The following is a 27,449-nucleotide window of genomic DNA, read 5'->3' as shown; positions in this document are numbered from 1 at the left end:
GTTGTGTAACACAGAGTAAAGGCGTTATAGTGTGCTTTGAGTGCGCTCAAGTTTGTTTCACTCCCTCCTGCATGGATTCGGGCTCGGCGCCATCAATAATCCTTCATAAAGTAGTCTGAAGCTGCTCATTTATGACTGCTGCGTTCCTGAAGGGTAGAGAACCGCAAGGGCTCCATAACTGTCCTGCCCCAGAACTGCCCTCAAGGGGGAATTGAATCTGTATCCTGAGCAGTTGTAGGCTGTGCAGGAAGGAGGCTGCCAAAGAACACCACTCAAGTAGGTGGATCATGGTTGCATCTCTAACAGTGGTTGGCCCCGGGCGGTACTGCTAAAGCCCTAGCGGCATCCATTGTCGGTGTTGTGATGGCTCTACCGCGTACTGTGTACTTTTATCCTTCTAAAAACTCACTTTGCCACCTGCCCTTGGCTGCTAAAAAATGTACCTTGGCAAGTACAATTTTGATTGCCAGGATCTGTGTGATGTACTGGAAGCTTTCCACAAATGTCATGTTAAATAATAAACAAGGCTTCACAGATTCAAGCCCCAGCAGTCCCAGGTCAGTCTCTTAATCTTTTACGGGCGGTAAAAATGAGTACAGGTGAGCGCGTCAATCTGAGTGTTTGTTAATACTTGTTTTGTATAGAAGACTGTTTAAAAAGAATAGTGTGATGCCTGCTTGTTATACTACAATGACCATAATGCTCTGGCTTAGCCTACCCAGCCAAAAGACTGTAGGGAATAAAGTTGTGAAAGATTACCTTAATGACACTTAGCTATGTAGTCCGTTATCTGAAAAAGTCTAGAAGCACAGTAAGAGCTTTTTAAGTCAGGAACTGCGCTTCTAAGTGATTTGCTGGCCTGATGTTGTTCCCCGTTGTGTGTTTTTGGAGTATATGCACCGCACCAAAATTCCTGAGACAGCAGCCTAAGTCCTGATGCACATTGAAGATGGTGTTTGTGCCCGGGACCATCTCTCTGTTCGTTTTTGCAAGAACCCTCCCACGCATAAATTACCAAGACGCAGCTGGAAGTACACCCGTGAGGCATGTTTTTGCTCTGCGCTTAATCAAAAATATATGATGTCTGTCTCTTAGGCGAGTGCCATCAGACAGAAAGAGATCAGAAAACTGTGAGAGTATGCATTTCGATGGAACTCGTTTTATAATCTTTTTTTTCTATGGAACTGTAGATCTTGGGGTTAGGTGAGGCTTTCAGTTTTTCTCTATTGCATGTAAAAACAAGCATTGGCCGCGCGGCCGTGAAAGTAACGGCCGCGCGGCCGTGAAAGCGAAAGTAAGACGGCATGCGAGTGATGCGCGCGCATCAGATCGCGATCGCTAAGACGGGACGGCATGTGAGTGATGCGCGCGCATCAGTGATTGGCGGCTGCGCGCGTGCACGCTCACGTGCACTCAAGCTTTAGGCCACAGGCAGCACTTGAAAATTCCCAGATACAAAATGTCTCTCCGAGCCAGCGCAAGCGCTGGGGCTCAACGAGACCTAAAAAAACTTGTGAACAAAATGCTCAAAAGAGCCTCATTGCTGGAGGACAAAACAGCACTGGATGGTTCACACTGCAAAGCTACACAAAGGCAATCCCTCAATCCTACTTAGGCACAGGTTTCTCAAGAAAGGAGACATATTTACGATATCTCCCGCCGTGGAAGCGCCCTTCGTCTTCATTAGACTGCAGATTGAGTGGGCAAGAGAGAGAAAACATTGTCTACCTGCTATGCATATGCAAGGAACTGCTGCGGGAACGGAGAGAATTACTGTGGCCACTTTTTAACCTATAAAAATACGATGTAGGCATGTGGTAATTGCATGCTTCTCTGGCTAGGATGTACAATTGAGCTACCACATGGTGAAATTCCTGAGTATAGTAGAACAAAGACTAAAAATTATAGATACAGTGAAAGGACTCAGCAATGATCAGATTGCACTACCGCAAACCACACAGGAACAATCTGGCAGTGGCGGATCAGCATTGGTTTAAAAGATTTCATAAGCTTACTAACTGAATTCTTTTATAAGAATTTAACATAATTTAAAACTCTTAGGAGTGGTTAAATCTGTACTTGAATTACATAAAAACGCACTGAGATATAATAATTTATAATTATACTTGCAGCAGCTTTGTATAGAACCGCGGAACTTGCACAAGCTTAATCTCAACTGACTGGGCGTGGCAGTCGGTTGGAGCACAGTATTTCATCCTTTTATATCATAAAACAAAGACAGGGATTGATCCTCTGCCCAGGGGGAAGGAAAATATTTCTTGTAGATAACCAAAAACGCATTCTTTTTTAGTTGCTATTTTCAATATGTAATGTATACATAAACACGAGTTATTGAATTACCACCCATGGTACAATCCCTAACCTGTACCTTGTATTTTTGTATGTGCCTCATTGCAAAGGTTTTACCTAACCAAGCAAATAAATAAAGTTATTTACCCTGATGAACAGCAATACAGGGCTGCTGTTTTCTGGATTCAGCACTAACAATAAAAAGATGTTAAATACACAGGCAAGCAGCTAAAGTATAAAATATGATAAAGTCTCTTCGCAATTCAACAAGTGTATTTATCATGCAGAACCTTTTCACCTCTGTACATCAAATTATAACTGTGCATTGTTAAGTATTAATTTAAAAGTGATAGTTTTCAAACATGAATTTAGCAACATTTATTATTGTGCCCACCCTGACAACAATGGTAATAATGAACTACAGAGGCAAGTCAGTAGTAATGCACACTCTTTGGGTGTCCTGGGTTTCTATTTTACATTAACAACTTTATAGTTTAATAAATCCAACACATGAGAAAGTTTTGTACAGCACACTTCCTGAATATCACCTATTTCGAGATCCTCTTATAGGTGATAATGAAGACAAAGGGGGGTGCGTGAAATCAAACAGTTACCTGGGATGACACAATTTGGTGATGTGGAGAAGCCGGGATTAATCCCAGGTATTCTGGTTTCACATTGTTCTAATCAGCCACTAAATGTATGTGCTGCTCCCTCTACACACACCTTACTGCTAACCCCCCCCCCCCCCGACCACCACCCCGCTGGCATTAATGTGGCCCTCAGTCACATCACTGACCAAACTATTTATTCCCCGGGAATATGTTTGCGAGTAACCATGGATTACTCTAACATACTGCAGCACTAATTCCTGGCATTCCATTCACTTAGGGCCAGATGCATCAAGCATTTTTTGCCTTCGCAAACGGCTGATTAGCAGAATCTGCCGTTTGCGAACGCAAAAAAATGCCCTTCTGATGCAGCAAACCCTATTTTGCGATTCGGTAACCTGTTACCGTATCGCAAAATGGGTTTGCGATTCGCTATTAGGAAGGGGCGTGTTTAGGGCGTCCCTTCCTAATACCGTATCACATCTGTATGCATGAATGACCCCAGCAGCCCACCATCCCCGTGATTTTTGCGATTCCTAGGGGGTCTCAAATTGCGACATACCTCATTAATACTCATGAGTTAGATCATTTGCGATCCCCTAGGAATCGCAGAAAGTGTTAAACACATTTTCATGCATGCCGTTTTGCGATTCCTTAATTGCAAATTGCAAAGATTTGCAATTAGGGGAACGCAAAACATTTTTTGATGCATCTGGCCCTTAGTACCTGTTGTGTGGCAGTTTACTCAAACCTTCACAAAGCATTGCTTGCTGAGCAGACGAGTGTGGAACCAGCTGAGCTCAGTACCTTTTTATGTGAGGTGAGCCTCATTCTTGCCTTCCACTACGTAATAATTGTTACTCCAGTATTGGAACTTTCATAGATTGCCATAGCTTGTATCATTCCCCGTTGTCGGAATGGGAGTCCCCGGTAAATAAAAAATACCATAGCAGCCTCCATAGAACCCTTCTGAGAGAGCCTCAGAGCCTCAGATTTTCTACCACACGTTGTGCAAGGGAGTCTCCACTGAGCTCTGTTCAGTTTTTTTTTTATTTCTTCAACTTCACAATCTTCATTGTCTGATAAGGAAAAGAAGGCTTTATTCAAAGCTTGTGCCACCTGCTCTAAAAAGAGGCTTTATGTGGAGGACAAACATAAAGACTGTATTTATTGTTTGCACCCGGACCACAAGGCTACTGACTGCAAGATTTGTAGAACCTTCTCTACAAAAACCTTGAGGGACCGTGACGGACGTCTGCTCACCTGGCTGCAAAAATTGAAGTCACGAAAAGACCCTGTTTCAAGTGACAGTGATGATGCCTCCTCTGCGACATCTTCGAGGAGATCACAGAAAAGGGGTAGGTCTTCAACTTCATCAGACCCCCCTGCCAAAAAGACCTCTGATAGGTCTGACAGGCGTAGTCCCATCAAATCTCCTCACTGAGGTGTAAAGGAGAGGGAAGGACTGGTTTCTGAGGGGTCATCTGGTAAGAAGACGAGCCATGGGTCCTCTGTTTCACCTCTGCCCTCTAAGAAGCAGAACATTTTCAAAAAAACAGCCTCTGTCCCACCTGAGGGAAAAGCTGACAGGAAAATTAGTTTGTCGACGACGACGACATCAGTTCCGTCGACGAACGCTTCGAAAATTCGACCGGCGTCGACTTAGGCTCCGTCGACGGGCTCGTCAACAAGAGCTTCATCGTCTCCATTGACGGACGACTTCGACGACGCCACAAACTGAGTTACCTTTTAATACATCGTCGACGCCTTCGATGACTACATCCATGTCGACGAGGATGACGACCATGATAGTGTCAACGGCGACCACGTCGACAACAACGTCGACAGCTTCCAGTCTCATAGTGACGACGGTCTCGACGACGGTTCCGTCGACTGTGGCCTTGTTGTCATCAACACTCCAAACTTCATCGCCGGTGTCTCCGTAGACCTCGTCAACAACCTCGTCGACAATACAAAAAGTGCAATCTCGATAAGAAGACGTCATATCACCCCGGAAATGACTTCCTCAAGAAAAGTAACACCACTGCCTCCTGCACTCCTTTTGGAAGAGGAGTTTTCAGAGGATGACAACGGGCCTTGAGGGGATGCAAATAGCCCACCCCAATTGCATGTAAAGTATCAGGACTCAGACTCTGAGGACTATTATATGGAACACCAGCAATATCTGCCGCAATCTAGGTCCCAAGATCAGGAAATGGTCTGCATGCAATCCTCACTCATTACCGACCTCCAATTTATGCTGTCGGACTACAGAAAGAGATTTCCGACTCAGACTTCCGGCCAAGAGACAGGACAAGTGCCTCTACCTCTACCTCCGACTCAATCTCCTTGTCCGGTTGCACCTCCGCTTCCTCAAACTCCTGTACCGTGGCTAACTGAACCGCAACAGAATGTGGTCACTGTTCAGGATGACTCTTCGGACGATGACCAGCGCACTGTATCAGTCCCAGACCTGGATAGGGAATGGGATGATTACATTATTCCGAATCCCGTCTCTCCATCTCCTGATCTGGCAGATTCTCCTACAGCGGATATCGGAGGATTTCACAATTTAATGGAAAGAGCTTCAAAGCGTTTCGATCTGCCCATTCCAATGGTACAATCGAAATGTTTCTTATATGATTTCAAAGAACCTTACAGGAAGTCTGTTCGATCTATCTCAATAGTGGGCCATGTCTGGGATGAGGGAATAAAGGTCATGAAGTCGCCTGCAGCTGTCATGCCTGTTCTTCCTCGACTGGAGAAGAAGTACAAAGCTCCAGAGGATAGCCCTGCTTGTCTGGTCAGCCAGCCAAAACCGAACTCTGTAATTTCACAAGCGGCCCAAAGAAAATCAAATAATCCGGCGGCACCTCTTACCACACCCTCCGGATAAAGAGGGAAGGCGACCAGATAATGTTGGAAAGAGGTTTTCTTCTATGTCCATCCTCCTGGTTAGAGCGGCCAGTGCCTTGGCTATTCTTGAACGATATGATCGCCAGATGTGGTGTGATCTATCCCGGTATTAAGACCAGCTACCCGAGGAATCGAAGGCTGAAGCCAAGAAAATCTTGCAAGAGGGAGAACGTTCATCCTCTGAAATAATTGATTGTGCAATGGACATTGCTACTACAGCTTTCCGCTCTCTCGCAGGAGCAGCAGTCCTTCGATGACAAGGCTGGCTTCGGGCCACCTGGTTTTGTCCGGAAGTCCAAAACCAGATCTTGGACCTACCGTTCGATGGGGAGATGCTATTTGGAAAGCACATTGACGAGGCGCTGCAAGATATAAAGAAGGACACGGAGACTGCAAAATCCCTTGGGACTCTGCAATAACGCAAGGTTCCATTCCGTGGAGCATGAGGACGAGGTTTTTCTTCATACAGGAGTGGATACCAACAACAGCGCTATTCCTCCTATTCGCAGTCTTCTCAGTCTTACAGACCTCAATATTCACAGCGTCAAGGCCAGTCGTCGTCTTTCTCTCGACCATCCTCTAGAGGACGACAAGGGCGCCAGGGGAGGGATTCCTCTAAGCGCCAGTAGCAGCTTTCCGGCTCTTCCAACTGTTCCTTCGTCCCCTGTTACACCAGTGCGGGGCAGGATATCACAATACTTCCACAACTGGAGACTTATAATATCAGACCTGTGGGTCCTCAATATCGTCTTGTCAGGCCATACGTTGGAGTTTCAACACTACCCGCCATCCAGAGCCCTTCGCGCCACCGAATCCAAACATCTACACCTTCTACGTCTAGAAGGCCACCAACTACTTCTCAAAGGAGCGATAGAGGCGGTACCTCTATCTCAGCGAGGCAAGGGATTCTATTCCCGGTTCTTTCTCGTTCCCAAGACTTTAGAGAAATGGTGCCCGATTTTAGACCTGAGGGAGCTAAACACCTATCTCATAAAGCTCTCTTTTTGGATGTTATCCCTACAGGACATTTTGCGGCTCCTCAATCCAGGGGATTTCATAGCCACCATGGATCTCGAGGTCTCATACTTCCATGTTCCCATCCACCCGGCCCACAGAAAGCTTTTACGCTTTTCAATAGCCAAGAGCCACTTCCAATTCAAGGTCCTGCCTTTCGGACTCAGATCCGCACCGCGGATATTCACGAAGGTCCTAGCCCCAGTCGCAGCATTTCTCAGAAAACAGACTCTACAGGTATTTTCCTTATCTGGACGACTGGTTGGTGAAAGCACCGTCTTCTCAAGCAGCATCAGAAGCAGTCGAAAGATGCGCTCAACTCTTCAGTCACCTGGGACTTCAGCTCAACAAGGAAAAGTCAGTCCTCTGCCCGTCCAAGTCGGCCAAGTTTCTAGGTGCTATTCTGGACACAACTTGTTGCTGAGCGTTTCCATCAGAAGAAAGGCAGAAAAAGCTGATAACCTCCGCCCGTCGGTTACAAACAAGACGGTCTCTGTCTATTCGCCATTACAAGTCTCTTCTAGGATCAATCTCATCCTGCATTCCCTTAATTCCGCATTGCAGGCTACGAATGCGCCCGCTCCAAGAGCAATTGGATTTGCAATGGCGCCAAGCAGAAGGCTCTTTCGACGACAAAATAGTGATAAATCAGCTTATGAAAGAGGCAGCCAACTGGTGGACGATCAGAGACAATATCTCTCAGGGTCTCACCTTCACAGACACTCCAGCTCCTCTAATACTTACAACAGACGCCTCTCTAGAAGGCTGGGGAACAAGACCTTCAGGTGAGCGGCCGCTGGCAGCCCGAGCAACGCCTTCTTCACATCAACCTGTTGGAGCTCAAAGCGATTCGTCTGACTTTACAGGCTTTCCTTCCAAGAATCCGAGGATCCACCGTCCTGGAAAGAATTTTCAATCTCTGGGGCACTCACGTGACAGCATGTAAGCACTGTGTTTTTCACGTTTATTGATTTGAAAGTATTATATACAGCCAGATACATTCACTGGGCCTATTAGGACCATGCACCATTATCTTTATCTGGTTGTTTTGATCCTTTTTGTTTGTACTCTAGGTTGGCTGCTTTTCTCCGGGGCAAATTCCTTCCGAGAGAACCAGTGGTATGTAGCACCACACCACACACTGTAGATAGTTTTGTTTAGTCACACGGTCCTGAGGAATCGCCACTGATCGTTTAGAGACAATAAAGGCGAGAAACATGTTGACCACCAAGGGATAGAGCGTAATTTTTGTCAGTTTCAAACAAAATAGTCGCCCCCTTTTTCTTTTACATTTTAATCAGGCTGCGACCTCTCCAGAATAAAATTAATTACAGAGGATTCCCTAACCTGTTTTAACCCACACACCACATCTACATTACTAGGCCCCTCACACCCATGGCACCTATACGGCAAGGAACAAAAGATCTCCGATAAAGAGCCCCTTTATGGGTGCCCGTCGAGCATTGCAGCGCCAGCTCGAGGAGGAGCAGACCCATATGATTAAGCATGACACCTAGCTTGCTGGGTGTGTGAGGGTCCTAGTTCCGAAAGGAGGTATTCGCCACCTCCTCATCACTTCGAGTACACACCAGGTGGTCTACTTGCCACCTAGGAACACCGTACCTTTCTAGTCTTCTAGCTTGACCCAAGGCTAGTACGGTGGACCTTTATCTTGCCCTAATCGTCCCCCTCTTTGTTGAGATAGTACTGCACGGGATCCCCCGTGGGACTCTTCAGGTTACCAGAAGGATAATTACCTTCATTTGGCCCATTTTCTGGGACTAATTGTCCAGTCCCTTTCCTACTTTAGTTTCCTCCGTTTTAATAAATCCTCTGAGAACACCAGTCATCATGGATGACAACCCCGGACTTAGTATCGATGATGCAATAGCTGCAGAAATTCTTAGAAATACACCATCTATCTTAGGAGGTGAAGGTTCATCAACCTCTGGATCACCATCTGAGGATTGGACCTCCCTTACTAATATGAAGAGAGACTGGGTGAAAATAACGCTCCACGGAGCAATGATGACCGAGTACTTGAGGGCCAATATTGCTCCAAATGGCCTAATAGTCAAAAAATGTCCTAGACTATTTCTGGATGACGCTGTCTTTAAAAAGGAGTGGTCCCTGGTAGCATGGAAATGCACCAGGGATCTACTTATCCTCATTATCAACTCAGCCAAGAGGATAGCTGATGCTCTCCTCATTAAAATACAGGTCGCGGAAGGGGCTATAAAGAGCACCATCCAGGGCACTTTATTTAAAACCAAGTTGACAGAACTCAACCATGAGATTGCTGAACACAAATAATTTCTGATGAAGCAGAACAGCTGCAAGGCTCGTCAAAGGCTCCAAAAGAAGCAGCCACATCTCCCCTGACCTTCGTGCCCTCAACTTGCTTCCTTTTGAGGCCAGAATTCACTTGAAAATCGCTTGTATGACTCATAAGGCCTTACATCACAAAACACCGAGATACTTAACGGAGAAATTGGTACTATCTGGTGGCAACAGATCCACTAGGAGCTCCAACAATCTTCTGCTTAAACCACAACGGTTCTCCAAGCAGAAAACATACTACCGCTCCTTCTCAGGAATGGCACCCAGGATTTGGAATGCCTTGCCCCAAGAAACGAGACTTAACCCATCGGCAGCCTTTTTCAAAAAAGAAGTGAAATCTATTCTTCTAGCCAAATTCACATGACTCTTTGATTCTCCCTTGTAACTATGTGATACTAGTGTATGCTAATCCTTACTTTCCTCACCTATGTCACGATATTCAGGTTTTATATGTCGTTATCTCTGTACTGTAAAGCGCTCTGATACCTGTAAAGGTCTTGTTCGCGCTATACAAAACTGCAAAAATAAAATAAAAATAATAAGCAGAAGGTTAGTAAGCTTCAGAAAGATATAAGCAGATTTAACAAAGAGAAAATATACCCTTATCTTAAGGCAGACTTTACTAATAACAGAACTAGCTACTCCTCTGATGAAAATAGTGAATCTGACAGAAGAGACACAGCTAGCACTGACTCCAGTAATGGGAGTTTTGAAGGGTTCAAACCAAAGGAGAAAAAATTATCCGCAAAACCCCCACTATCCTGTACAAAAAATGTTCAAGGGCCACAGCCTCCTTTTTGGCCTTTTCCCATGTATCCCCAGGGCAAACCACAATACTTCCCTGCCAGCAATCCACCTATTTTAGGCAGAGGCTGGGGCAGAGGAAGAAGGCGCAAAAGAGGACAAAAACAAGTCCAGTGGCAGGACCAAGAACCACAGATGATGCAAACCAGGAGCAAGACACAAGGCAGGAGAGTCTAGTTGTAAATGTATCCCACAGACAACTGAACAAGCAGTACTTGAGAAAGGCCTTGGCTACGTCCCCACTCCTAAAGAGGACAAGTTTCGGGAACAATGTGAAATCCAGAATCTGTTTAGGAAAATACGCCTTAGAGCCTCTTTTGACAGTACTGAGGAACTAGCAAAACTGGATTTAGGCCTCCGCAACACCTCGACCTTCACACCTACCGCAGGCATGATACCTGTGGAGGTCATGACTTTTTAAAAAGCTGTCCTTAAAGCACTAAAGAACCAAGATACCAGAGTTCCGTTCCACAATCTCCCTAACCAGGAACACGCGGCTTTTAGATCATTGACTAAGGACAAAAACATAACAATAAAGCAAGCTGACAAAGGCGGCGCCACGGTCATACATTCCACTTCGGATTATAACACCGAGTGCCAACGCCAACTAAGGAATAGGAAGTTCTACACTCCTATCACAACAAATCCCACTGCTCGATTAACAACTGAGATAGCTACCATGGTCTATGAGGCAGAGAATAATGGGTGGGTCAGTAAAAACTAAGCTGACTTTTTGATTACCAAACAACCAAAGACACCCTACTTCTATACTCTGCCGAAAATACACAAGGGGACAACCCCTGTCCCCGGCAGACCTATAGTCTCAGGAATCGGCTCACTTCTGGAGCCGCTCTCAAAATTCTGCGACCACTACCTACAACCTCTAGTGAAGCAGACACCTTCATACATCAGGGACACTACAGATATCCTCTCTGTTATAGGCGAAATGGAAAACACAGGCGATTTTGACCTCCTGGTCACCCTGGATGTGGAGCAGCTATATACCAATATCCCACAGAGAGAGACACTAGCAGTAATAGAATCTGCACTTAGTGGAAGTGAATGGACATCAGCCACTCCCATTTAATTTATCATGCAATGTGCTACCCTGGCCTTAACAGAAAACCTTTTTGAGCTTGATAACCAACTCTTCCATCAGTCTCAGGGTACTTCGATAGGGAGTACATTTGCCCCCAGTGTGGCATGTCTGTATATGGCAGTATTTGAAGAAGAGATCATACGACATGCGAGCAACCCCTTCGAGGCTAACCTGAGATTGCGGAAGAGATACATAGATGACATTCTCATCTTTTGGCAAGGTGATGTGCAGAGTTGTGCCGAATTTTGTGAGTGGATCAATACAAAGAATCAGCACCTCAAATTCACCCACTAACATTACCTTCCTAGACCTCACCATCAGACTACAAGAGGGGAAACTAACCACATCCCTATACAAAAAGCCTACCGACAGAAACAGCTTGCTACTGTACAGCAGCTACCATCCTGCGACTCAAAGAAATAACCTTCCCTTCTGCCAATTTTTAAGAATACGAAGAAACTGTAGTTCTACAGAGGACTACAAAATTGAGGCAGAGATACTGGCTGCCAATCTGCTGAAGAGACAATACCCTAAAAAACTGGTTCACTCGTGCATGAAACGAACAAGAAACAATAACCGGGATGGCCTCCTAGAGGTACATGAAAAAGAACCCTCAAGTACTTTGACATGTGTAACTACATACACACCTAGATCCAATCTAATAAAGAAGGCACTAAACAAGCATTGGACGATTCTAAACACAGGTACACTTGAAATACCAAAACCAAGGTTTGCGTTCAAACACACCAGCAATTTGAAAGATATGTTGGTGCACAAGAACAAAAGCAACCCCAGTCAGAGGCAATTGTGGGACCTCCCACCTGTGACAGGACACTACCCCTGCGGCTCATGTACTGTATGTCCACAGACTAGACATACCAAACAATTGGTTCTGTCTGATACCTTTACATGGACTCTAATCAAACACACCAACTGTAACACCGCTCGTTGTGTATACATGCTAACATGCCCATGTGAGAAAAGGTATGTTGGTATGACCATGAGGCCCGATAAAAACCAGAATCACTGAGCACAAGAGCAATATCCGCTGCCAGAAAACCACTACCAAACTATACACCCATTTCGCTGAACTTGGACATCCCCCTGAGAGTTTGCATTGGGTCATTTTAGAATCACACGAACAAATAACACAGACTGCCTTGTTCAGGATCGAACAAAGATGGGTGTTCTGCCTTGATTTAGCAAATGATGGCCTTAATGACGCCATTCCTTCGAGCACCATCAACTAGTCTGGTACACACCATCAATATCAGTTATGTCATACCAGCATTTACATTTCTGCCATCCACCATTGATATAACATCAGACTAAACACTGAGAATAAGTTGCACCAGAACAGCATATCTTGACTTCAACATAGGAGTATCATATCACACTCCAATATGGCCGACATATTAACCATCTAATCGACAGCTCCTCTTCATAATGGAGGTCACCTACACTAAGCTTATCTTATTAGCAATGAAGACCACTACGATGCAAAGCTCCCAGCCATTTAGAAATGGTTCACACTTTGATGTTGGCACAATTACATATGACCATAGCGGGGTGAAACTGACATTTTACACTAATAACTTTCCGGCTTTAAGTTTGTCAATACCGCGTTAACCTTTGCCTTAATTCCGGCCCTCCACGGTTGGATACATCGGTTTGACTGGCCATCCATAGTATTGCACACTACATTCTAAGATGGCCGCCATGGTTACGCCTATAGTGAGGTAACCTTGACACCATCACGCCAGCTGCGGCTGATTAACCACGCTTTGCGGCACCAGAAGAAGGTACTTAACACTGGAGACCTCATCAAATCTTGCCATACATTTTGACTTTGGCTAAATCAGGGCTCGCTCATTCCTCTATCAAAGTGCACCTGGCAGCTATCTCTAGATTCAGACGGACATCTTCTGGCCCTTCCCTCTGGTCGGCAAGAATCGTGAAACAATTTTTAAAAGGACTTGTTTAGAGTTTTCCCACCAGTTAGACCTCCACCACCTATGTGGCAGCTCAATTTAGTCCTTACCCAACTCATGAGACCGCCTTTTGAACCAATTCATAGGGCGGACCTTAAAATTCCTCTCATGGAAAGTGGCCCTCCTTCTCGCTTTAACATCAGCCAGAAGGGTAGGTGAACTACACGCTCTCACTATCAAGGATCCGTTCTTACAGTTTAAAAATTACACTCTGATTCTGAGGACAAATCCAAAATGTATCCCGACAGTCCCTTCGGACTTTCATTTGAATGAACCAGTCATTCTCAAATCCTTTTTTCCTCGACCTGTAACTCCAGCGGAAAGGTCTCTTCATTCTTTGGATGTTCAAAGGTGTTTAAAATGTTATATTCAACGCACCAAGGAATTCAGAAGATCTACACAGCTCTTTGTTGCTTTCAGTTATCCTCGCAAGGGTTTTCCTCTTTCGAAGCAAGGGGTTGCACGATGGATTGCCAGCGCGATCCAGTACTGTCACCAAGCGGCCGGTAAGCCCCTAGAAGGGCAGGTCTGGGTGCACTTTACAAGATCCGTTTCTTCTTCTGCTGCTCTCTTCGCTGGAGTGCCGACCAAAGACATTTGCAGGGCAGCTACATGGAGCAGTGCCCATACTTTCACAAGGCATTACTGCTTGGACTCTTCCACGCGTAGTGATGCTGTAGTGGGACAGGCAGTCCTGAGGAATCTCTTCCAGTAAGCGGTGAGCTTTCCCTTCTAACCCTCCTTCCTGTTATTGGTTTCACACATTTTGTATCTAATGATGTTTACTGACTGGTGTTTTGGTAACTTGTATTTCTTATGATGATATAGACACTGCAGAATTTTACAATGTATTATTACACAAAATGTGCGTTTTTTCTAACTGCTGGCTATTCTGATACAAGCTATGAGAATCTATGAGAGTTCCAATACTGGAGTAAGAAAACAAGTTACTTACCTGTAACTTTGGTTCTCCAGTATTGGTAACTTTTATAAATTTCCATGCGCCCACCCTCCTCCCCTGGGAAAGCTCAGCCTCTAGCATCTTCTGTTATACTGTTACACAACAGCTACGAAAATCTGAGGCTCTCTCAGGAGGGTTTTATGGGGTGAGGCTGTTCTGATTGGTTGTTCAGTGTGTTTGGTCTCTTTTACAAAAAGAGGTGGATATGCTACAAAATAAGATGTGGCCTAGGCCTTTTTTCTTTTTTGTACCTACTGCTATGGTATTTTTTATTTACCGGGGACTCCCATTCCGACGACGGGGAATGATAAAAGCTATGGGAATCTATGAAAGTTACCAATACTGGAGAACCAAAGTTACAGGTAAGTAACTTATTTTCTTCACTGCTTTCTAGTCTTAATTCAAACGCATGGAATTTATGAAACACTGGAGAAGATAGAGGGCCAATATACCAAGCCTTTTTGTGGTTACAAAACATGGGATTCACATAGAGGGTGTGCAACCGCAAAATTAACTTTTTACACTGCCCAAAAGCCCCTTTGCCAATTCGAAAAGAGTCTCCAACTGCTAAGAAGGTTTTTGCCCTTTGCCAATTCGAAAAGATCTTCCAACTGCTAAGAATTGACTTGAATCGCAGTCAGAAGTGGGTGTGAAAGGGAACTCCCCCCATTTGTGATTTGGAAAGGAATGTATCAGTGGTATGTGACTGCAATTGCAGTCATACATCATTGATCCGTTATCACCACCACAGTTGGTGTGGTAACTGATTCACGATGGGGATGCTGTCCCCAGGCGATAGCTTTCGTTTTTGAAATCATGCCAGCGGCCTCTGGGTGAAAAGGCAGTGGCAAATGCAGGCACTGGGAAAGAGAGAGAGACAGACAGAGAGTAAACCAGCTTCCTGCATTTGCTTTCTTATATGGGAAACATTTTTTATACAACCCTGTGTCTTTAAAAGGGACAGGTGCAGTATTTAAAAACAAAGGGGATATTCTCAAGAACGTGTGATAACTACAGTAAAATTAGGTTAATGCAACTCTTCACATTGCAGTCTATCGTGGGAGAATAACGCTGTGTTAACGTGGTATTCCCAACACGGCGGTACCATGCAATAGTCTCACGATAACGCGTCAAATGAACGCGTTAAAATCAACGCGACGCCGCAAAAAAGCAAAACACAAACACGAAAATAGTAGCGATGACACCAATCGCGATTGCAAAAATCTGCGAAAACCAGCCACAGGCCTGCAATTCCCAAGCGTCATGCGGGAAAATGCACTATAAAAGTAGAAAAAAACATACACAAAAAAGCCAAACAATAGCGAAGCATACGGAGCAAGTACAGAGGACAACCAGAACCGCACAAGCCCCCTGGAGGACCAGCTTGGGACCTCAGGGTCAGGGAAGGGCAAGGACAAGAAGAGTAGGAAGAAGTGGTTCAGTCCACAGGAAAACAGGATCCTGATAACGGAGGTGATAGAACACCATCAACTACTGTTTGTCACCTCCACTGTGTCACTGGGAACTAAAAATGGAATATGGCAGACCATCGTGGACAAGGTGAATGCAGTCAGAGTGCTGTAGAAGACAATGGAAGAGGTCAAGAGGCGCTGGAATGATGTGAAGCGCAAAATGAAGCAGAAAGTCGCAAACAACTGGACGGCAGCAATGCAGACTGGAGGTGGCAGTCCAGCGCCACAGGAGTAGCTGGACAAGATGGAGGAAATGGTGTCCACAGTCATCAGTGGGGAGACTGTGGAGGGAGTTGGGGGCCCGAACACTGCTCAACATGACCGGACACAACAGCAACAGGGTGAGTAACGACCAGGGACTGGGGAGACGGTGAGCGATGGGCACAATGTCACACATGCACAATTAAACTTAGCACATCTGCGGACAATCCACGCCCCAGACCCCCCAAATCCCACCAAGAGACCAATGCACCCAATTATGCAACATTCCAGCACTTCATAAGCACAGAAGCCAGAGGCACACCTCAGGGCAGCCAAATCAGAGCTGCCGGGACGACTCTCCCAAAATGCAGCACACAAACATTACATGCAGAGCACATCAACATTGACAACGATGTGGTACAAACTGCAGCACATCCACAACAGAACAGAGGACACAACTGGTGCCGCATGTGCGTAAAAACTGGCTAATCACATTTGGCATTGCGGGGAAATGTGAATTGACAATGTACAAGTACAAACACACATCCGTGATGTTGTCGGAATGTCCACTGTCCCGCATCTAATAGGCAGCTCCCCCCAAACAGTCACAATGTACACTGTCATGCAGTCTGAATGTAAACATGTACAATGCGTCAACATACCTGTGAACACAATGTCAAACTGCATCTCCCCTTCACATTGCAGGGGGAAATCCAACACCTCCTGCAGAGCAGTCCGAACCTCTCTTCTCTGATGACGAAGAGGACCACCGCACCTTTGACTCCTACGCCCTCCAACAGCTCGTGGAGAGCCTCTGCAGCCCACTTCCAGGAGCAGGGCAGCCCAGCTGCTACAAGGAGAACCCACCCCCTGCACAGAACACACAGCAGGCAGCACCCACCACCACAGCTGCCTCCCAGAACCCCCATGACGAACACATGGCCTTCCAACTCCGTGTGTTGGGGTGCCAGGAGAAGCTGGCTGTGCAGGTGGGGTTCGACCGCATGGCAGCCAAACGAGACGCCATACGTGGGTGTCTAAGTCCCTTCAGGGACCACTCACAGTCCCTAACGGACACCCACAGTCTCTTCCATGCTCTCCAACGAACCATGGCTGACATTGCCAGAGTCCTGACTGAGACAAGAACGACTGTCTAGTCAGAGTGCCTCCAGCGATCTCGCCCGGGTGTTGGGACTCATGTGGAGGCTCATGGAGAACATAGAGCGGATGCAGGCAGAAAGAGTGGCTGCCACGGCTGCACACCAGCGAGAGGTAGCTGGGTCCCTCAATGCCCTAAAGATCCTCCTCATGGCATTGCTGCCACAAGGCCTGGCGCTGATGCATGCTGCTGCTACCACTTCTTTCACATCTCCGGCCCCTCATGTGTCAGTGCGACACAGTGCAGCAGACATTCCACCTCCAGCCCCTCATGTGTCAGTGCCACACAGTTTGGCAGACATTCCACCTCCGGCCCCTGAGGTGTCACACAGTGCTGGAGACGGAACACCACCACCCACATGTGAGGCACATGAAACAGCAGAGAACGGAGATGCGGATGAATCTGCCATGGTGGTGAGAAGAAAGCGGTAACATTAATCTCCGCCATATGGCCTGTTCCTGCTTGGTTCTGCCATCTGCATCATAACCTTCCACTGTCCCCCAATACACTCTGCGACACTCACCTTTGACCTCGACATGAACTGCCATATTCTGTTTGGTCAACAATGACACATCTATCAGACTGCGGACTGAACTCCTCCTCTTCTGATGTACCTGTCATTCCCTGAAGGACTCCGGCTGGCCCTCCACGGACCAACAATGTGAAGTGAGGTTTGCATGCCCCTGTACTGCTCCAGCTTCAAAACTCCACTGAATGTGCAATAAGCATTCATGTTCACACAGATGTGTCATGTCTATGATCTTTCAAGTGTGAAAGTATGGATGAATGTAGGGTCAGTGATTCCCCCTTACGTCCATGTTGCTCATGTTGTGGGACCTGGATCACGGGTGACACATAGCCGATTGCGGTCCGGGTGATGCCGACACTGCAACGGAGACACACGCATTAGTTACTTCCTTGTCCAGCCCAGGATGGAACTACCCCCAGCGCCCCGGGGTCATTGTTCACACCCTTACTCTGGACTGGCATACGCCAGGCCAGCCCACTCCGCTTACGTTCACGGGGGGGGGACAATGCCACATGTCCCAGGTCTTCCCTGTAGGGATCTGCTATTCACAGGTCTAGTTGTAAGCATGCCACAGCCACTCCCTCATGGCTGGTTTACACCCACACCACACCCATCCAGCACAGCCGTCACTGGACATGTGACCCTGCCAATAAAAAGGGCCTGACGCATGTGCTGGATGCCGTTCCCACTCTCTAACTGGGTGTCTCCGTGTGGTTATCATTTATGCATGAGGGCCTAGGGCCCTGCCACCTCACATTGGCCAGTGCCGGGGGTGACATGATGGCGTCAGCACCACGAGACTCAATCATAAAGGGTCCATGGCTTGCGGTGCACAGACTTGGTGGCACCAGATACACTGCGGCAGGCACAGCCACACCGCCATGGAGCGGTGTCTTTCGGTGCACTGAGGTCGGGGCACCTACAGTGCTGAGTGGGTGTGCAGCCTGCGATGATGCACCGTCCTGGCGGTCCGGACTTGTAATGATTAGTGTAAGCCCTGCTGGACCGCAGTGTAGGCCTGAGCCAGCGGGCAGTGCGGGCCTACCGCCACGTGGCGTTGCCTCGCGGTTCACAGAGTTAGTGGCACCTCAAGATCTGAGCTTGTGTGCAGCCTGCGATGATGCTGTGTGCACTGATATGGCCTCTGCCATAGCAAAATCAAGACCCAGAATCAAGTGGGTGAACTGGTGGCCCGCGGTGCGGGCTGCATGATGTGGAGGGTGCCATGGTCGCGGGCCCCGGGCTTGGACCTCTCACCGGCACGTGGTGAGCCCTCTTGGAGACACGCCGGTGGCGGAAAGTGAGCAGTGAGGCCTGGTTGCGCAGGTGCAGGCAGTCACCGCTGGCCGGCGGGAGGGGCTGCCGTGCAGCAGCCTGTGTGCCCAGGGGCGGGCAAGCGATGATGGCATGTGCAACTGTGTGGACTGCCATTCATGTCTCTGGTAACTGTTTCATATAAGGGACCTGGGGGACTGCAGTGTATACCGGCACGTGGTTGGAGACACACCGGTGGCAGCAGGCGGGCAGTGGGGTCTGGGTCCGCAGTGTCGGCACTCTCCCTCTCTTTCTCTCTCTTTCCCTCTCTTTCTCTATCCCTTTCTATTTCTCTCTCCCTCTCTATTACCCTCTCCCTCTCTCTCTCTCTCTCTCTCTCTCCCTCTCTCTCTCTCTCTCTCTCTCTCTCTCTTTCTCTCTCTCTCTCTCTCTCTCCCTCTCTCTCTCCCTCTCTTTCTCTCTTTATCTCCAACTCAATCTCTCTTTCGCGCTCTCTCTCTCTGTACTTTGATGTGCGCATGACACACCTCCTTATCTAGATTTTTGTCTTGCAGGCTGTGACTTACAGAATGTCCTCAGAAGACCCGCCATGACTCTTCAGAATTGTTGTTTTGGGTTTATTCTGTAATAAACGTATTATTTGGATATTCTAAGATGATTGTATGATTCTCCTTTTTCTGTCCACACATGTATGTTAGGTGTTGTGATTGTGTGACTTCATGCGCATTGTTTTGTCCATAATTTGGTAACGTTGATGTGCAATATCGTTTTCCGGGGGGGGGGGTGCTGGGGGGGGGGTGCTGGGTGTTGTTGCCCTATTGGGTCTCCGGGCTGCATGTTCAGTTGCTCCAGGGCATCTGTTGTTCTTCATGTGTGGGTGTGGGCTGTGCTCCCTTGTCTGGTGCCGGTTGTCGTCCGACTTTACACCAGGTAAGAGCATGTGTTAAAATCCTGCAGCTAACGAGCCTTATCGCATGTTTTGGGATCTTATCGCCGATCGGGCTGGTCGTTGAGAATGTTGCGGAGTGGTGTTGTTGCAGCTTTTTGCACGGGTACGCCTACTCTGCATCTCATTAGCGATACTCGCCGGGGTCATCTGTGGCAATGTTTTTAGCGACTGCTGTCGCAGGTAGACTGGTGATATGGGCTGTTTGCACCAGCTTGTGAATGGGGCGATACATTTATTGCGACTTTGGCTGCGATAAAGTGCCGATAACTTGACGATAGATCCTTGAGAATATGCCCCAAAGTTTCCCATTTGGGAAAATGTTCTTTGAAGAGTTCATCATATCAGATCTTGTCCTTTCAGATTTTTCAGCCTTCCATTGAGGGTTCCTTTCTCTCGGGGGAAAACTCCTTACCTGAAGAAACTACTTTTGAAGCCTTCCTAATAAGTAGGCACAAGCGCGTGCATTCCTCACAATCGACGGTTTTATTTCAAAAGATGTGTCAGATCTTGCAATGTTTCACCTTATGTCTGTGGTACAGAAAGTAGATACAATTATGATGAACATCTGAAAGAAACACGTTAGTTAGATTCCTCACCTTAGAATATCCCCAGGCGTCAGACTGGATCCGGAAGATTTTTCGTCAGCAATACCCCTTGCGCGTCGCTAGGCGTCGTCTGTGGCTCCGCGTCCGTCGTCGGCGTCGTGCGCCGGAATGACGTCGTCGGAGTACTTAGACGCCGCCCTCGCGCGCTGACGTCAGTTCTTCTTTTTTCCGCACCAGTAAGCGCAGATCCGGGAGAGCTACCCCTTTAGTCAATTTTAGACTAACTTTTTTGATCCTTTTTGATCTCGTCTCGACTCCGGTGCCGGTAGGATGCCTGGTTTTAAAGCCTGTGCTGACTGCAACCGCTTGATGTCGGTTACGGACCATCACCGCCGGTGCCTTTACTGCTTGGGCCTCGACCACGACGCGGAGTCGTGCTCGGACTGCAAGGCCCTGACCTCGAAGGCTAGACGGGAGCGGTCCCGTAAGCTTCTCGAGATTCGCCACTCGGCTCCGCGCGCCTCTCGATCCCGGTCCAAGAGGAGGTCCAAGGATCGGTCGCGGAGCCGCAGCCGACGTCACCATCAATCGTCGGGATCCAAGTCTTCGGGTAAGTCGAAGCATTCCAAGAAGTCCAAGAGGCGACACCGCTCTTCGGACTCCCCTCGCCGGTCGCGCGACTCGGCCGAGGGTCAGGGTGGTTCCACCCCTGCGGCTCCGGCGGCGCCGCAGGCGCCGCGCAAGTCCCCATACCCTCCGGTCCCTGGGTCTGACGCGACGCTGGCGGAAGTCAGTGCCTTCCTCTCGGCCATGAGGAGTCTGGCTCCGCCGTCGACGCTTGCTGGCGCGCCTTCGGGCCCCGCGGATTCGACTGGGCTCCCTTGCCTGCCGGTGGCTCCGGCGCCGTTGACGGCTCCGGCCTCGACGCCGCAAGCGCCCGAGGGACCCGTTCCCGAGTCCCCGCCGACGCCGGTCGACCTCGTAACGCCTCCTCTGCCGGCGTCGAACACCGGTACCACCCCCGACGCCGACGTCGACTCCGCTCGACGTCGAGCCCCAGTTCAGCCCCACTCCGGGCCCGGCGCCGGTACGGCGTCGATGGACGCCGCGTTCGGCGCCGCTGGAGACACATTATGTCTATCGCCCGGCTCCGCTCCTTCCTCCTGTATACAAGGAATCGGATGATGGGGACAACTGGGAGGGATCCGAGGATCCTATGGCCGTTCAGGCTCAATTGTCACAGGACTGGGCAGATGAGCTGGGGGAGGCCAGTGGCCTGGATACCTCTCCAGACACTGGATTCGTCTCTCCTCCGACTGTGGCTTCGGAGGAGGGCTCTGCTTTCTCTGTGGTGCTGCGCAAGGTAGCCGCAGCCCTTGGGCTCGAGCTGCCTGCCGTGGCTGTGAGGACTAACGTCCTTACTGAGGTGCTTCAGTCTGCAGCAAGCTCCACTGAGCCTCTGCTGCAATTCAATGAGGCCCTCATTGACGTTCTGCAGGGCACCTGGTCCAAGCCCTCCACAGTTCCTCCTGTGGATAGGAACGTCGCCAGGCGCCACCGCCCTGCTCCGGGCGACCCCAGTTTTCTGTCCCAACACCCTACCCCTGAGAGCCTGGTTATCCAGGCCTCTACCTCCCAATCCTCCTTCCCGACCGCCCCGCCGGACCAGGATTCCAAGAGACTGGAACAGTTTGGCAAGAAGCTGTTCTCCTCCCTTAGTTTGGGCCTGCGGTCCTTGAACACCGCCTGTCTCTTGGACCGTTATTCCCACTCTCTGTGGGATGCGGTGGAGGACGTGCTGCCCCTGTGTCCGGAGGAGGTCCGGACACGACTTACCCAGGCTCTGGCCGATGGGAGGGATGCAGCGCGACATGCTATCCGATGTGGGCTTGACAATACGGACTCGCTGGGTAGGGCCATTTCTACCACAGTGGCGCTTCGACGTCACGCCTGGCTGCGGTCCACGTCATTTTCGGGCGATGTCCAGAGCACTCTCATGGACATGCCCTTTGATGGCACTCGCCTCTTTGGCGAGAAAGCGGACAGTGCGCTGAATCGCTTTAAGGACTCCCGGGCTACGGCCAAGTCCTTGGGCCTCTCGGCCCCGCGGTCGCAAACTTCCACCTTTCGCCCCTTTCGTGGCCAAGGAAGGGGTGCCTCCTCACGTGCGCCTAGCCACCAGCCGCAGAACCAACCTGCGCGCGGTCGCGGACGTGATTTCCGCCGAGGCGGTTCTGGAGGACGACGAGGTCAGCCCACATCCACCCCGGCAGCATCCGCCTCAAAGCCTTCCTAGTCCGAGCTTTCAGGCCCATTCCACGCCAGTGGGCGGCAGAGTTCGCCATCACCTGCTCCACTGGCGGTCCATCACTTCGGACAGGTGGGTGCTGCAAATCGTCCGAAGGGGCTACTCCCTCCCCTTCGAGACGACCCCTCCAGCCATGCCACCGCAGCACCACCGTATCTCGGGGGATCATTTGAATCTTCTCCACGAGGAAGTTTCGGCCCTCTTGGCCAAGGGGGCCGTCGAGTGCGTTCCGAGCCCAGAAGTAGGTCGTGGTTGTTATTCCCACTACTTTCTGGTTCCCAAGAAGGGCAAAGGGGGCCTACGCCCTATCTTGGACCTCCGGAACGTCAATGCCTTCCTCTGGAAGGAAAGGTTCAAGATGTTAACTTTGGCTCAGGTTCTAGCTGCCCTAGACCCCGGAGACTGGTTGGTAGCGTTGGACTTGCAGGACGCATATTTCCACATCCCCGTCCTGCCGGCCCACCGGCGTTACCTGCGGTTCACGGTGGGCCCAGAGCACTTTCAGTTTACCGTGCTCCCCTTCGGCCTCACCAGTGCCCCTCGGGTGTTCACAAAAGTGATGGCGGTGGTCGCAGCTCATCTGCGCAGATCAGGGGTTCCTGTCTTCCCCTATCTTGACGACTGGTTGTTGAAGGCGGGCTCGCCCCAGACAGTCGTCTCCCACCTCCAGACTACGGCGGATCTCCTGCATTTGCTGGGATTTTCCATCAACGTGCCGAAGTCACATCTGAGTCCCTCTCAGAAGCTCCTCTTCATCGGAGCGGTTCTCGATTCGGCGCAGTTCCGGGTCCATCCACCGGAACAGCGGGTCCAGGATATACAGGCCCTGATTCCCATCTTTCGGCCTCTATCCTGGGTTTCGGTCAGGCTAGTGTTGCGGCTTCTGGGGCTGATGGCCTCCTGCATCCTACTAGTGCATCACGCCAGGCGGCGCATGCGGGCTCTGCAGTGGGACCTGAAGTTTCACTGGGCCCAGCATCACGGCAACCTGTCCGACCATGTCTTGATCTCGGAGGGCACTGCACAGCAGTTGCAGTGGTGGCTCACGGACCGCGATTGGGTCAAGGGCAAGAGCCTCTCCCTTCCCCAACCGGAGCATGTCGTAGTGACGGATGCGTCCCTCCTGGGATGGGGTGGCCATATGGGAGAGGCGGAGATCAGAGGCCTCTGGTCTCCGGCGGAGTCTCGTCTCCACATCAACCTGTTGGAGTTGAGAGCGATCCGACTTGCACTGAAAGCCTTCCTTCCCTCTGTCAGGGGAAGTGTCGTGCAGGTGTTCACGGACAACACCACCGCCATGTGGTATTGCAACAAACAGGGCGGAGTGGGGTCGTGGACCCTTTGTCAGGAGGCTCTGCGCCTCTGGACATGGCTGGAACACCAGGGCGTCACCCTAGTGGTTCAACATCTGGCGGGCTCTCTGAACGCCAGAGCAGACGAACTCAGCCGCCGGTGCTGATGGATCACGAATGGCGTCTGAACTCCGAAGTGGCGCATGGTCTCTTTCAGCAGTGGGGAGAGCCTTGGTTGGATCTATTCGCCACCGAAGAGAACGCGCAATGTCAGCAGTTCTGCGCGTTGGAATTTCCAAGGCGGCACTCGCTCGGCGACGCTTTTCGTCACGAGTGGAGTTGCGGTCTGTTGTACGCCTTTCCGCCTATACCACTTCTGCCCAGAGTGCTGAAGAAGATCAGGCACGACCGGGCCCAAGTCATCTTGGTGGCTCCGGATTGGGCACGAAGGTACTGGTATCCCGAGCTACTCAGTATGTTGACCGATCCTCCGATACGTCTGCCCCTTCGGGAGGATCTTCTGTCGCAGCAGCAGGGGACGGTCCTCCACCCGAACCTGTCCAGCCTCCACCTCCATGCGTGGAGATTGAGCGGCGGCAGTTGATGCCATTTGACTTGCCTCCTGAAGTCTGTGATATCATTCTGGCAGCCAGGCGTCCCTCCACAAAGACGGTATACGCCTGCCGGTGGAACAAATTTGTGGCATGGTGCACAGCAAAGGCTGTGGATCCCCTTTCCGCCCCTCTTTCTGAGGTTCTCCTCTTTCTTCTTTCTTTGGCCCGGCAGGGCTCTGCCCTGGGCACCCTGAAAGGTTATCTTGCTGCCATCTCTGCCTTCTTGCGGCTTCCTGATCAGCCTTCTCTTTTCAAGTCCCCTGTAGTTACACGCTTTCCAAAAGGCATTACTCACACGTTCCCTCCTGTCCCTTTTGTAATGCCTCAGTGGGACTTGAATCTTGTTCTCACATTTCTAATGTGTGCTCCCTTTGAGCCTCTTCATAATTGTCCTCTTCGTCTGCTGACGCTTAAGACTGCTTTTCTAGTAGCCATCACCTCGGCTAGACGGGTGAGTGAGCTCCAGGCTTTATCTTCAAAGCCTCCTTTTCTCTCTGTTCATCCGGACAAGGTTGTCCTTCGGCCTCGTCCCTCCTTTCTTCCGAAAGTGGTGACTCCATTTCATCTTGGGCAGTCTGTCACCTTGCCCACCTTCTTTCCGCCTCCGCATCCTTCCAAAGAGGAAGAGAGGCTCCACCGTCTGGACCCAAAACGTGCGCTCTCCTTTTATTTGGACCGCACAAAGCAGTTCCGGGTGGACGACCAACTTTTCGTTGGATACGTGGGTGCTAAGAAGGGGAAAGCTGTGCACAAACGGACCATCTCTCGGTGGGTCGTTTTGTGCATCAAAATTTGTTACTCCTTGGCAAAAAAGGACCCTCCTGTTGGGCTGCGCGCCCATTCTACTCGGGCCACAGCGGCTACGACTGCTTTGGGGCGGGGTGTCCCTTTGCAGGACATCTGTCAGGCGGCAACGTGGGCTTCGCTACACACGTTTGCCAGGCATTATTGCCTTGACAGCCAAGTCCGGAGGGATGGCTTCTTTGGCCGTTCTGTTCTCCAGGACTTTCTGGTGTGATCTTGGTTCGCAGACCCACCACCGGGGATGGTATTGCTTGGGTATCTATTCTAAGGTGAGGAATCTAACTAACGTGTTTCTTTCAGATGAACAAGTTACTTACCTTCGGTAACGATGTATCTGTAAGAAACATTAGTTAGTTAGATTCCTCACCGACCCACCCATCCTCCCCGTTCTGCGAACTGACATCTAGGGTTAAGGTTATCCTTTTCAGGCCCCTAGATTTTATTTTTGGCACCAGTGTCGGTCTTTGCATGGCTCTGCGTTCCTGGCGCGGAAAGCTATGTACAAGAACTGACGTCAGCGCGCGAGGGCGGCGTCTAAGTACTCCGACGACGTCATTCCGGCGCACGACGCCGACGACGGACGCGGAGCCGCAAACGACGCCTAGCGACGCGCAAGGGGTATTGCTGACGAAAAATCTTCCGGATCCAGTCTGACGCCTGGGGATATTCTAAGGTGAGGAATCTAACTAACTAATGTTTCTTACAGATACATCGTTACCGAAGGTAAGTAACTTGTTTATCAGCATAAAATCTCTTTCTTCACAAGATGCAAAGGGTCTGCCATTCTGACATAAAAACATGCAAAATGACACGACGGGACCGGCACCGAACAATAACCTTGCAGAGGGAAATTCCCTAGATCAAATAAACATCGACGATAACTAGCTCCAAAATGTGACATATGCAACATAGTGTGTCGTGTTCTATACAGGGCCCATTGTAGTTTCGCTATGTTAGCTTAACTTTGCTCGACACAGCCTGCATTAGCTTTGCACGTTACTACATAAACACGTTTACTTCTGTGCCACTTTATATTTTCACACAGAACCTGCAGTTTTCTCATTCTGTTCTTTCTTGGGGTTTAGTCTGATCTGCAAACAAGGTCAAACAAAAATGTCCCTTGTTATTTTGTTCTGGTCAGGCACTCACACCTATACACAACACAGAAATGCAGCTGTTGTTTATGAACATGTACACCTTGCCATATAGGTACAACACAGCAATGTAACACAGAAACAGACACAGATATTTTCTGAGAGAAGATCACAGCTGTATCTGAGATGTAGAATGTTCATCTGTGTATGCTAAGGTACGGGGTCAACTGCTAAACCCAGAGATCTTTGCTGTATAATCAGTTTTATTTCTGTAGATGAGGAGAGGGATTAGACTATTCTGTATTATAATATGACAGGGATTTTCATAATATACAGTTTATTGACCATGCTGATGGTATTTTTGCTAGGCAGTTTTTTTCTGATTGTGGCATGTATACTGCATTTCAGAGCACAATAGTTTAAACAAACATTTCAAACTTTCTCTGTGTCTCTTTCATATGTTATTGAATACGAGTGTGTAAACGAAAGGGAGTGCACCGCAATCCTTGAGAGGGTCAGGAGTGTTGTGTTCTGGGGGGGTCAATTCACTTGTTCCACTGGTTATGAGTAGAAGGGCAAGTGAGACACTATAGCTTGTCGGACTCCGGCTCATAGAACTGAGGTGGTATGGTGACGCATTCCCTATCTACTAATGTTCTATGGTCCCAAGCATAGTTCTGTTTCTGAGCAGAATCCCTGCAACAAGCTGAGCCCTGAAAATGACTCCCATACAACATAGGCTAAAAGTATGAGGTATGGTGGGCTCTGGGTGCGTGGAGATCAGTGTATCTTCACCTCATTAGGAACTTTGGGTCATTTCAACTAACCTGAAAGGAGTATGTATTATATATATTTATAAGGAAATTTGACCTTACTGCTATTTTGTTATTACCGTGGGACTACCAGCTTGACAACTGGGAATAGTTCAAGCATATTAAACCAACGCTTGATAATTGTAGTTACAGGTGAACCCAAGTTGTGCGAATTCTCCTTAAGAAATCGCAAATTACCGCCAACTTCAAGTTGGTGGTAATTTTCGATATCTTTGAAAAATGCACTTTTTGTCATTTTTCAAAGTGCCATGTGGCGTTCATACATGCCCTAATGGGTACTCGAAAATTGCAAATGTCATCCCATTCATTCCTATGGGCCTCTAGGCCC

General features: G+C 49.1%; 1 protein-coding gene across 5 annotated transcripts in view; it reads left to right on the top strand.

Annotated features, from left to right (window-relative positions):
- MEIOC (meiosis specific with coiled-coil domain) overlaps positions 1 to 27,449 on the top strand; it is a 1,471,177-nt gene that overhangs the window by 1,061,192 nt on the left and 382,536 nt on the right. The gene's annotated exons all lie outside the window — the stretch shown is intronic.

This window comes from Triturus cristatus, chromosome 1_1 (genome assembly GCF_964204655.1).
Source record: "Triturus cristatus chromosome 1_1, aTriCri1.1, whole genome shotgun sequence".
Classification (NCBI taxonomy): domain Eukaryota; kingdom Metazoa; phylum Chordata; class Amphibia; order Caudata; family Salamandridae; genus Triturus; species Triturus cristatus.
The sequence above is the reverse complement of the archived record's forward strand: the minus strand, read 5'-3'. Positions and strand labels throughout refer to the sequence as shown.